Source organism: Elephas maximus, chromosome 16, assembly GCF_024166365.1.
Source record: "Elephas maximus indicus isolate mEleMax1 chromosome 16, mEleMax1 primary haplotype, whole genome shotgun sequence".
Classification (NCBI taxonomy): Eukaryota; Metazoa; Chordata; class Mammalia; order Proboscidea; family Elephantidae; genus Elephas; species Elephas maximus.
This window is the reverse complement of record NC_064834.1, coordinates 86,820,123-86,832,241: the sequence shown is the minus strand read 5'-3', so window position 1 is coordinate 86,832,241 and position 12,119 is coordinate 86,820,123.

Below are 12,119 nucleotides of genomic sequence, written 5' to 3'. Positions count from 1 at the left end.
GCCTGCGGGACTCTCCGTTTGGTCGTATCCTTGCCCGCGGGACTCTGTTCGGGCCTCTTCTTGCCTGCACGGCTCCTCTACTCGGGCCTATTTTTGCCTGTGGGACTCTATTGGGGCCTATTCTTGCCTCCGACAATCTCCGTTCGGGCCCATTCTGGCCTGCGGGACTCTTCGTTCGGGCCTAGGCTTCCCTTCGGCAATCTCCGTTCAGGCGTATGCTGGCCTGCGGAATTCTGTTCGGGGCTATTCTTGCTCCGGGAATCTCTGTTCGGGACTATTCTGGCCTGTGGGACTCTGTTCGGGCCCATGCCTGCCTGCGGGGCTCTCTGTTCAGGCCTTTTTCGCCTACGGGACTCTCTGCTCGGGCCTATTCTCTGGAGCGGGCCTTTAGTCGGGCCTACTCTTGCCTACGGGGCTCCTCAATTCTTGCCTCTGGGATTCTGTTCGGGCCTATTCTTGTCTGCGGGACTCTCCGTTTGAGCCTATTCTTGCCTGTGGGTTCTCCATTCAGGGCTACTCTTGCCAGCGGGACTCTGTTCGTGCCTCATCTTGCCTGCATGGCTGCTCTACTCGGGCCTATTCTTGCCTGCGGGACTCTGTTCGGGCCTATCCTTGCTCCGGGAATCTCCGTTCGGGCATACCCTGGCCTGCGGGACTCCGTTCGGGCCTATTCTGGCCTGCGGGACTCTGTTTGGGCCTATGCTTGCCTGCAGGAATCTCTGTTCCGGCCTATTGCGGCCTGCAGGACTCCCCGTTCGGGCCTGTTCTGGCCTGCGGGACTCTGTTTGGGCCTGTGCTTGCCTACGGGAATCTCCGTTCAGGCGTATGCTGGCCTGCGGTATTCTCAATTTGGGCATATTCTCTCGCCTGCGAGACTTTCCTTTGGGCCTATTCTCGCCTGCGCAACTCTCCGTTCGGGCCTATTCTTGCCTGCGGGACTCTCCGTTCCGGCCTATTCTTGCCTGCGGGTCTCTCCGTTCGGGACAATTCTGACCTGCAAAACTCTCCGTTCGGACCTAATCTAGCCTCTGGGAGTCTCCTTTGGGGTCTCCTGTTGCGTGCGGGGCTGCTCTATTCCAGCCTTTTGTGCTTACGGAGCTCCGATATTCGGTCCTGTTCTAGCATGCGGAGCTCCGCTACTCAGGCCTGATTGTGCGTGCGGGGCTCTGCTACTCGGGCCTGTTGGTGCATGCGGGGTTCCACTACTTGGGCCTGTTCGTGCATGCGGGGCTCCGCTACTCGGGTCTGTTCGTGCTTGCAGGGCTCTGCTACTCGGGCCTGTTCGTGCGTGCGGGGCTCCGCTATTCAGGCCTGATAGTGTGTGCGGGGCTCCTCTATTCAGGCCTGTCCTTCCCTGCGGGACTCTATTCGGGCCTATACTTCCCTGCGGGATTCTGTTCGGGCCTTTTCTGGCCTGCGAGACTCTCCGTTCGCTCCTATCGTGGTCTGCGGGGCCCTCGTTCGGGCCCATTCTCGCCTTCGAGACCCTCTGTTTGGGCTTTTCTGGCCTGCGGGACTCTCCGTTCGGGCCTATTCTTGTGAGCGGGTCTCTATTCGGGCCTATTTTTGCCTAAGGGCTCCTCTATTCGGGCCTACTGTGGCCTGCGGGACTCTCCGTTCGGGCCTATTCTCACCTGGGGAACTCTCCGTTCGGGCCTTTCTGGCCTTCGGGACTCTGTTCCGGTCTCTTCTTGCCAGCGGGGCTCTTCGTTTGGGCCTATTCTTGCCTGCAGGACTCTGTTCGGGACTCTTCTTGCCTGCACAGCCCCTCTACTCGGGCCTCTTTTTGCCTGCGGGCCTCTGTCCAGGCCTATTGTTGCCCCCGGAAAACTCCGTTCGGTCCTATTCTGGCTTGTGGGACTCTGTTCGGGCCTGTGCTTGCCTGCGGGAATCTCCTTTCAGGGTTATGCTGGCCTGTGGGATTCTCAGTTTGGGCGTATTCCCGCCTGCAGGACATCTCTTCGGGCCTATTCTCGCCCGCGGGACCCTCCGTTCGGTCGTTTCTGGCCTGCGGGACTCTCCGTTCGGGCCTAATCTTGGGAGCGGGACTCTACTCGGGCCTATTCTTGCCTAGGGGCCTCTTCTATTTGTGCTTCTTCTTGCCAGTGGGACTCTGTTCAGGCCCGTTCTTGCCTGCAGGATTCTGCATTCGGGCTTATTGTTGCTTGCCGGACAGTGTTCGGGCGTCTTCTTGCCTGCACGGCTCCTCTACTCGGGCCTCATTTTGCCTTCGGGACACCGTTCGGGTCTATTCTTGGTCCGGGAATCTCCGTTCGGGCCTATGCTGGCCTGCTGGACTCTGTTCGGGCCTATGCTTGCCTGCGGGAATGACCGTTCGGGCCTATGTTGGCCTGCGGGACTCTCCGTTCGGGCCATTCTGGCCTGCGGGACTCTCCGTTCGGGCCTATTCTCTGGAGCGGGACTTTACTCGGGCCTATTCTTGCCTCCGGGAATCTCCGTTCTGGCCTGTTCGGGCCTGCGGGACTCTGTTCGGGCCTATGCTTGCCTGCAGGAATCTCTCTTCCGCCCTACTCTGGCCTGCGGGACTCTCCGTTCGGGCCTATTCTGGCCTGCGGGACTCTTTTCGGGCCTATTCTTGCTCCGGGAGTCTCCGTTCGGGCGTACCCTGGCTTGCGGGACTCTGTTCGGGCCTGTGCTTGCCTGCAGGACTCTCCGTTCGGGCCTATTCCGGCCTTCAGGACTCTGTTTGGGCCTATGCTTGCCTGCGGGAATCTCCGTTCAGGCGTATGCTGGCCTGCGGGTCTCTCCGTTCGGGCCCATTCTTGCCTGCGGGACTCTCCGTTTGGGCGTATCCTTGCCCGCGGGGCTCTGTTCGGGCCTCTTCTTGCCTGCACGGCTCCTCTACTCGGGCCTATTTTTGCCTGTGGGACTCTATTGGGGCCTATTCTTGCCTCCGACAATCTCCGTTCGGGCCCATTCTGGCCTGCGGGACTCTTCGTTCGGGCCTAGGCTTCCCTTCGGCAATCTCCGTTCAGGCGTATGCTGGCCTGCGGAATTCTGTTCGGGGCTATTCTTGCTCCGGGAATCTCTGTTCGGGACTATTCTGGCCTGTGGGACTCTGTTCGGGCCCATGCCTGCCTGCGGGGCTCTCTGTTCAGGCCTTTTTCGCCTACGGGACTCTCTGCTCGGGCCTATTCTCTGGAGCGGGCCTTTAGTCGGGCCTACTCTTGCCTACGGGGCTCCTCAGTTCTTGCCTCTGGGATTCTGTTCGGGCCTATTCTTGTCTGCGGGACTCTCCGTTTGAGCCTATTCTTGCCTGTGGGTTCTCCATTCAGGGCTACTCTTGCCAGCGGGACTCTGTTCGTGCCTCATCTTGCCTGCATGGCTGCTCTACTCGGGCCTATTCTTGCCTGCGGGACTCTGTTCGGGCCTATCCTTGCTCCGGGAATCTCCGTTCGGGCATACCCTGGCCTGCGGGACTCCGTTCGGGCCTATTCTGGCCTGCGGGACTCTGTTTGGGCCTATGCTTGCCTGCAGGAATCTCTGTTCCGGCCTATTGCGGCCTGCAGGACTCCCCGTTCGGGCCTGTTCTGGCCTGCGGGACTCTGTTTGGGCCTGTGCTTGCCTACGGGAATCTCCGTTCAGGCGTATGCTGGCCTGCGGTATTCTCAATTTGGGCATATTCTCTCGCCTGCGGGACTTTCCTTTGGGCCTATTCTCGCCTGCGCAACTCTCCGTTCGGGCCTATTCTTGCCTGCGGGACTCTCCGTTCCGGCCTATTCTTGCCTGCGGGTCTCTCCGTTCGGGACAATTCTGACCTGCAAAACTCTCCGTTCGGACCTAATCTAGCCTCTGGGAGTCTCCTTTGGGGTCTCCTGTTGCGTGCGGGGCTGCTCTATTCCAGCCTTTTGTGCTTACGGAGCTCCGATATTCGGTCCTGTTCTAGCATGCGGAGCTCCGCTACTCAGGCCTGATTGTGCGTGCGGGGCTCTGCTACTCGGGCCTGTTGGTGCATGCGGGGTTCCACTACTTGGGCCTGTTCGTGCATGCGGGGCTCCGCTACTCGGGTCTGTTCGTGCTTGCAGGGCTCTGCTACTCGGGCCTGTTCGTGCGTGCGGGGCTCCGCTATTCAGGCCTGATAGTGTGTGCGGGGCTCCTCTATTCAGGCCTGTCCTTCCCTGCGGGACTCTATTCGGGCCTATACTTCCCTGCGGGATTCTGTTCGGGCCTTTTCTGGCCTGCGAGACTCTCCGTTCGCTCCTATCGTGGTCTGCGGGGCCCTCGTTCGGGCCCATTCTCGCCTTCGAGACCCTCTGTTTGGGCTTTTCTGGCCTGCGGGACTCTCCGTTCGGGCCTATTCTTGTGAGCGGGTCTCTATTCGGGCCTATTTTTGCCTAAGGGCTCCTCTATTCGGGCCTACTGTGGCCTGCGGGACTCTCCGTTCGGGCCTATTCTCACCTGGGGAACTCTCCGTTCGGGCCTTTCTGGCCTTCGGGACTGTGTTCGGGTCTCTTCTTGCCAGCGGGGCTCTTCGTTTGGGCCTATTCTTGCCTGCAGGACTCTGTTCGGGACTCTTCTTGCCTGCACAGCCCCTCTACTCGGGCCTCTTTTTGCCTGCGGGCCTCTGTCCAGGCCTATTGTTGCCCCCGGAAAACTCCGTTCGGTCCTATTCTGGCTTGTGGGACTCTGTTCGGGCCTGTGCTTGCCTGCGGGAATCTCCTTTCAGGGTTATGCTGGCCTGTGGGATTCTCAGTTTGGGCGTATTCCCGCCTGCAGGACATCTCTTCGGGCCTATTCTCGCCCGCGGGACCCTCCGTTCGGTCGTTTCTGGCCTGCGGGACTCTCCGTTCGGGCCTAATCTTGGGAGCGGGACTCTACTCGGGCCTATTCTTGCCTAGGGGCCTCTTCTATTTGTGCTTCTTCTTGCCAGTGGGACTCTGTTCAGGCCCGTTCTTGCCTGCAGGATTCTGCATTCGGGCTTATTGTTGCTTGCCGGACAGTGTTCGGGCGTCTTCTTGCCTGCACGGCTCCTCTACTCGGGCCTCATTTTGCCTTCGGGACACCGTTCGGGTCTATTCTTGGTCCGGGAATCTCCGTTCGGGCCTATGCTGGCCTGCTGGACTCTGTTCGGGCCTATGCTTGCCTGCGGGAATGACCGTTCGGGCCTATGTTGGCCTGCGGGACTCTCCGTTCGGGCCATTCTGGCCTGCGGGACTCTCCGTTCGGGCCTATTCTCTGGAGCGGGACTTTACTCGGGCCTATTCTTGCCTCCGGGAATCTCCGTTCTGGCCTGTTCGGGCCTGCGGGACTCTGTTCGGGCCTATGCTTGCCTGCAGGAATCTCTGTTCCGCCCTACTCTGGCCTGCGGGACTCTCCGTTCGGGCCTATTCTGGCCTGCGGGACTCTTTTCGGGCCTATTCTTGCTCCGGGAGTCTCCGTTCGGGCGTACCCTGGCTTGCGGGACTCTGTTCGGGCCTGTGCTTGCCTGCAGGACTCTCCGTTCGGGCCTATTCCGGCCTGCAGGACTCTGTTTGGGCCTATGCTTGCCTGCGGGAATCTCCGTTCAGGCGTATGCTGGCCTGCGGGTCTCTCCGTTCGGGCCCATTCTTGCCTGCGGGACTCTCCGTTTGGTCGTATCCTTGCCCGCGGGACTCTGTTCGGGCCTCTTCTTGCCTGCACGGCTCCTCTACTCGGGCCTATTTTTGCCTGTGGGACTCTATTGGGGCCTATTCTTGCCTCCGACAATCTCCGTTCGGGCCCATTCTGGCCTGCGGGACTCTTCGTTCGGGCCTAGGCTTCCCTTCGGCAATCTCCGTTCAGGCGTATGCTGGCCTGCGGAATTCTGTTCGGGGCTATTCTTGCTCCGGGAATCTCTGTTCGGGACTATTCTGGCCTGTGGGACTCTGTTCGGGCCCATGCCTGCCTGCGGGGCTCTCTGTTCAGGCCTTTTTCGCCTACGGGACTCTCTGCTCGGGCCTATTCTCTGGAGCGGGCCTTTAGTCGGGCCTACTCTTGCCTACGGGGCTCCTCAATTCTTGCCTCTGGGATTCTGTTCGGGCCTATTCTTGTCTGCGGGACTCTCCGTTTGAGCCTATTCTTGCCTGTGGGTTCTCCATTCAGGGCTACTCTTGCCAGCGGGACTCTGTTCGTGCCTCATCTTGCCTGCATGGCTGCTCTACTCGGGCCTATTCTTGCCTGCGGGACTCTGTTCGGGCCTATCCTTGCTCCGGGAATCTCCGTTCGGGCATACCCTGGCCTGCGGGACTCCGTTCGGGCCTATTCTGGCCTGCGGGACTCTGTTTGGGCCTATGCTTGCCTGCAGGAATCTCTGTTCCGGCCTATTGCGGCCTGCAGGACTCCCCGTTCGGGCCTGTTCTGGCCTGCGGGACTCTGTTTGGGCCTGTGCTTGCCTACGGGAATCTCCGTTCAGGCGTATGCTGGCCTGCGGTATTCTCAATTTGGGCATATTCTCTCGCCTGCGAGACTTTCCTTTGGGCCTATTCTCGCCTGCGCAACTCTCCGTTCGGGCCTATTCTTGCCTGCGGGACTCTCCGTTCCGGCCTATTCTTGCCTGCGGGTCTCTCCGTTCGGGACAATTCTGACCTGCAAAACTCTCCGTTCGGACCTAATCTAGCCTCTGGGAGTCTCCTTTGGGGTCTCCTGTTGCGTGCGGGGCTGCTCTATTCCAGCCTTTTGTGCTTACGGAGCTCCGATATTCGGTCCTGTTCTAGCATGCGGAGCTCCGCTACTCAGGCCTGATTGTGCGTGCGGGGCTCTGCTACTCGGGCCTGTTGGTGCATGCGGGGTTCCACTACTTGGGCCTGTTCGTGCATGCGGGGCTCCGCTACTCGGGTCTGTTCGTGCTTGCAGGGCTCTGCTACTCGGGCCTGTTCGTGCGTGCGGGGCTCCGCTATTCAGGCCTGATAGTGTGTGCGGGGCTCCTCTATTCAGGCCTGTCCTTCCCTGCGGGACTCTATTCGGGCCTATACTTCCCTGCGGGATTCTGTTCGGGCCTTTTCTGGCCTGCGAGACTCTCCGTTCGCTCCTATCGTGGTCTGCGGGGCCCTCGTTCGGGCCCATTCTCGCCTTCGAGACCCTCTGTTTGGGCTTTTCTGGCCTGCGGGACTCTCCGTTCGGGCCTATTCTTGTGAGCGGGTCTCTATTCGGGCCTATTTTTGCCTAAGGGCTCCTCTATTCGGGCCTACTGTGGCCTGCGGGACTCTCCGTTCGGGCCTATTCTCACCTGGGGAACTCTCCGTTCGGGCCTTTCTGGCCTTCGGGACTCTGTTCGGGTCTCTTCTTGCCAGCGGGGCTCTTCGTTTGGGCCTATTCTTGCCTGCAGGACTCTGTTCGGGACTCTTCTTGCCTGCACAGCCCCTCTACTCGGGCCTCTTTTTGCCTGCGGGCCTCTGTCCAGGCCTATTGTTGCCCCCGGAAAACTCCGTTCGGTCCTATTCTGGCTTGTGGGACTCTGTTCGGGCCTGTGCTTGCCTGCGGGAATCTCCTTTCAGGGTTATGCTGGCCTGTGGGATTCTCAGTTTGGGCGTATTCCCGCCTGCAGGACATCTCTTCGGGCCTATTCTCGCCCGCGGGACCCTCCGTTCGGTCGTTTCTGGCCTGCGGGACTCTCCGTTCGGGCCTAATCTTGGGAGCGGGACTCTACTCGGGCCTATTCTTGCCTAGGGGCCTCTTCTATTTGTGCTTCTTCTTGCCAGTGGGACTCTGTTCAGGCCCGTTCTTGCCTGCAGGATTCTGCATTCGGGCTTATTGTTGCTTGCCGGACAGTGTTCGGGCGTCTTCTTGCCTGCACGGCTCCTCTACTCGGGCCTCATTTTGGCTTCGGGACACCGTTCGGGTCTATTCTTGGTCCGGGAATCTCCGTTCGGGCCTATGCTGGCCTGCTGGACTCTGTTCGGGCCTATGCTTGCCTGCGGGAATGACCGTTCGGGCCTATGTTGGCCTGCGGGACTCTCCGTTCGGGCCATTCTGGCCTGCGGGACTCTCCGTTCGGGCCTATTCTCTGGAGCGGGACTTTACTCGGGCCTATTCTTGCCTCCGGGAATCTCCGTTCTGGCCTGTTCGGGCCTGCGGGACTCTGTTCGGGCCTATGCTTGCCTGCAGGAATCTCTCTTCCGCCCTACTCTGGCCTGCGGGACTCTCCGTTCGGGCCTATTCTGGCCTGCGGGACTCTTTTCGGGCCTATTCTTGCTCCGGGAGTCTCCGTTCGGGCGTACCCTGGCTTGCGGGACTCTGTTCGGGCCTGTGCTTGCCTGCAGGACTCTCCGTTCGGGCCTATTCCGGCCTGCAGGACTCTGTTTGGGCCTATGCTTGCCTGCGGGAATCTCCGTTCAGGCGTATGCTGGCCTGCGGGTCTCTCCGTTCGGGCCCATTCTTGCCTGCGGGACTCTCCGTTTGGGCGTATCCTTGCCCGCGGGGCTCTGTTCGGGCCTCTTCTTGCCTGCACGGCTCCTCTACTCGGGCCTATTTTTGCCTGTGGGACTCTATTGGGGCCTATTCTTGCCTCCGACAATCTCCGTTCGGGCCCATTCTGGCCTGCGGGACTCTTCGTTCGGGCCTAGGCTTCCCTTCGGCAATCTCCGTTCAGGCGTATGCTGGCCTGCGGAATTCTGTTCGGGGCTATTCTTGCTCCGGGAATCTCTGTTCGGGACTATTCTGGCCTGTGGGACTCTGTTCGGGCCCATGCCTGCCTGCGGGGCTCTCTGTTCAGGCCTTTTTCGCCTACGGGACTCTCTGCTCGGGCCTATTCTCTGGAGCGGGCCTTTAGTCGGGCCTACTCTTGCCTACGGGGCTCCTCAGTTCTTGCCTCTGGGATTCTGTTCGGGCCTATTCTTGTCTGCGGGACTCTCCGTTTGAGCCTATTCTTGCCTGTGGGTTCTCCATTCAGGGCTACTCTTGCCAGCGGGACTCTGTTCGTGCCTCATCTTGCCTGCATGGCTGCTCTACTCGGGCCTATTCTTGCCTGCGGGACTCTGTTCGGGCCTATCCTTGCTCCGGGAATCTCCGTTCGGGCATACCCTGGCCTGCGGGACTCCGTTCGGGCCTATTCTGGCCTGCGGGACTCTGTTTGGGCCTATGCTTGCCTGCAGGAATCTCTGTTCCGGCCTATTGCGGCCTGCAGGACTCCCCGTTCGGGCCTGTTCTGGCCTGCGGGACTCTGTTTGGGCCTGTGCTTGCCTACGGGAATCTCCGTTCAGGCGTATGCTGGCCTGCGGTATTCTCAATTTGGGCATATTCTCTCGCCTGCGGGACTTTCCTTTGGGCCTATTCTCGCCTGCGCAACTCTCCGTTCGGGCCTATTCTTGCCTGCGGGACTCTCCGTTCCGGCCTATTCTTGCCTGCGGGTCTCTCCGTTCGGGACAATTCTGACCTGCAAAACTCTCCGTTCGGACCTAATCTAGCCTCTGGGAGTCTCCTTTGGGGTCTCCTGTTGCGTGCGGGGCTGCTCTATTCCAGCCTTTTGTGCTTACGGAGCTCCGATATTCGGTCCTGTTCTAGCATGCGGAGCTCCGCTACTCAGGCCTGATTGTGCGTGCGGGGCTCTGCTACTCGGGCCTGTTGGTGCATGCGGGGTTCCACTACTTGGGCCTGTTCGTGCATGCGGGGCTCCGCTACTCGGGTCTGTTCGTGCTTGCAGGGCTCTGCTACTCGGGCCTGTTCGTGCGTGCGGGGCTCCGCTATTCAGGCCTGATAGTGTGTGCGGGGCTCCTCTATTCAGGCCTGTCCTTCCCTGCGGGACTCTATTCGGGCCTATACTTCCCTGCGGGATTCTGTTCGGGCCTTTTCTGGCCTGCGAGACTCTCCGTTCGCTCCTATCGTGGTCTGCGGGGCCCTCGTTCGGGCCCATTCTCGCCTTCGAGACCCTCTGTTTGGGCTTTTCTGGCCTGCGGGACTCTCCGTTCGGGCCTATTCTTGTGAGCGGGTCTCTATTCGGGCCTATTTTTGCCTAAGGGCTCCTCTATTCGGGCCTACTGTGGCCTGCGGGACTCTCCGTTCGGGCCTATTCTCACCTGGGGAACTCTCCGTTCGGGCCTTTCTGGCCTTCGGGACTCTGTTCGGGTCTCTTCTTGCCAGCGGGGCTCTTCGTTTGGGCCTATTCTTGCCTGCAGGACTCTGTTCGGGACTCTTCTTGCCTGCACAGCCCCTCTACTCGGGCCTCTTTTTGCCTGCGGGCCTCTGTCCAGGCCTATTGTTGCCCCCGGAAAACTCCGTTCGGTCCTATTCTGGCTTGTGGGACTCTGTTCGGGCCTGTGCTTGCCTGCGGGAATCTCCTTTCAGGGTTATGCTGGCCTGTGGGATTCTCAGTTTGGGCGTATTCCCGCCTGCAGGACATCTCTTCGGGCCTATTCTCGCCCGCGGGACCCTCCGTTCGGTCGTTTCTGGCCTGCGGGACTCTCCGTTCGGGCCTAATCTTGGGAGCGGGACTCTACTCGGGCCTATTCTTGCCTAGGGGCCTCTTCTATTTGTGCTTCTTCTTGCCAGTGGGACTCTGTTCAGGCCCGTTCTTGCCTGCAGGATTCTGCATTCGGGCTTATTGTTGCTTGCCGGACAGTGTTCGGGCGTCTTCTTGCCTGCACGGCTCCTCTACTCGGGCCTCATTTTGCCTTCGGGACACCGTTCGGGTCTATTCTTGGTCCGGGAATCTCCGTTCGGGCCTATGCTGGCCTGCTGGACTCTGTTCGGGCCTATGCTTGCCTGCGGGAATGACCGTTCGGGCCTATGTTGGCCTGCGGGACTCTCCGTTCGGGCCATTCTGGCCTGCGGGACTCTCCGTTCGGGCCTATTCTCTGGAGCGGGACTTTACTCGGGCCTATTCTTGCCTCCGGGAATCTCCGTTCTGGCCTGTTCGGGCCTGCGGGACTCTGTTCGGGCCTATGCTTGCCTGCAGGAATCTCTCTTCCGCCCTACTCTGGCCTGCGGGACTCTCCGTTCGGGCCTATTCTGGCCTGCGGGACTCTTTTCGGGCCTATTCTTGCTCCGGGAGTCTCCGTTCGGGCGTACCCTGGCTTGCGGGACTCTGTTCGGGCCTGTGCTTGCCTGCAGGACTCTCCGTTCGGGCCTATTCCGGCCTGCAGGACTCTGTTTGGGCCTATGCTTGCCTGCGGGAATCTCCGTTCAGGCGTATGCTGGCCTGCGGGTCTCTCCGTTCGGGCCCATTCTTGCCTGCGGGACTCTCCGTTTGGGCGTATCCTTGCCCGCGGGACTCTGTTCGGGCCTCTTCTTGCCTGCACGGCTCCTCTACTCGGGCCTATTTTTGCCTGTGGGACTCTATTGGGGCCTATTCTTGCCTCCGACAATCTCCGTTCGGGCCCATTCTGGCCTGCGGGACTCTTCGTTCGGGCCTAGGCTTCCCTTCGGCAATCTCCGTTCAGGCGTATGCTGGCCTGCGGAATTCTGTTCGGGGCTATTCTTGCTCCGGGAATCTCTGTTCGGGACTATTCTGGCCTGTGGGACTCTGTTCGGGCCCATGCCTGCCTGCGGGGCTCTCTGTTCAGGCCTTTTTCGCCTACGGGACTCTCTGCTCGGGCCTATTCTCTGGAGCGGGCCTTTAGTCGGGCCTACTCTTGCCTACGGGGCTCCTCAATTCTTGCCTCTGGGATTCTGTTCGGGCCTATTCTTGTCTGCGGGACTCTCCGTTTGAGCCTATTCTTGCCTGTGGGTTCTCCATTCAGGGCTACTCTTGCCAGCGGGACTCTGTTCGTGCCTCATCTTGCCTGCATGGCTGCTCTACTCGGGCCTATTCTTGCCTGCGGGACTCTGTTCGGGCCTATCCTTGCTCCGGGAATCTCCGTTCGGGCATACCCTGGCCTGCGGGACTCCGTTCGGGCCTATTCTGGCCTGCGGGACTCTGTTTGGGCCTATGCTTGCCTGCAGGAATCTCTGTTCCGGCCTATTGCGGCCTGCAGGACTCCCCGTTCGGGCCTGTTCTGGCCTGCGGGACTCTGTTTGGGCCTGTGCTTGCCTACGGGAATCTCCGTTCAGGCGTATGCTGGCCTGCGGTATTCTCAATTTGGGCATATTCTCTCGCCTGCGGGACTTTCCTTTGGGCCTATTCTCGCCTGCGCAACTCTCCGTTCGGGCCTATTCTTGCCTGCGGGACTCTCCGTTCCGGCCTATTCTTGCCTGCGGGTCTCTCCGTT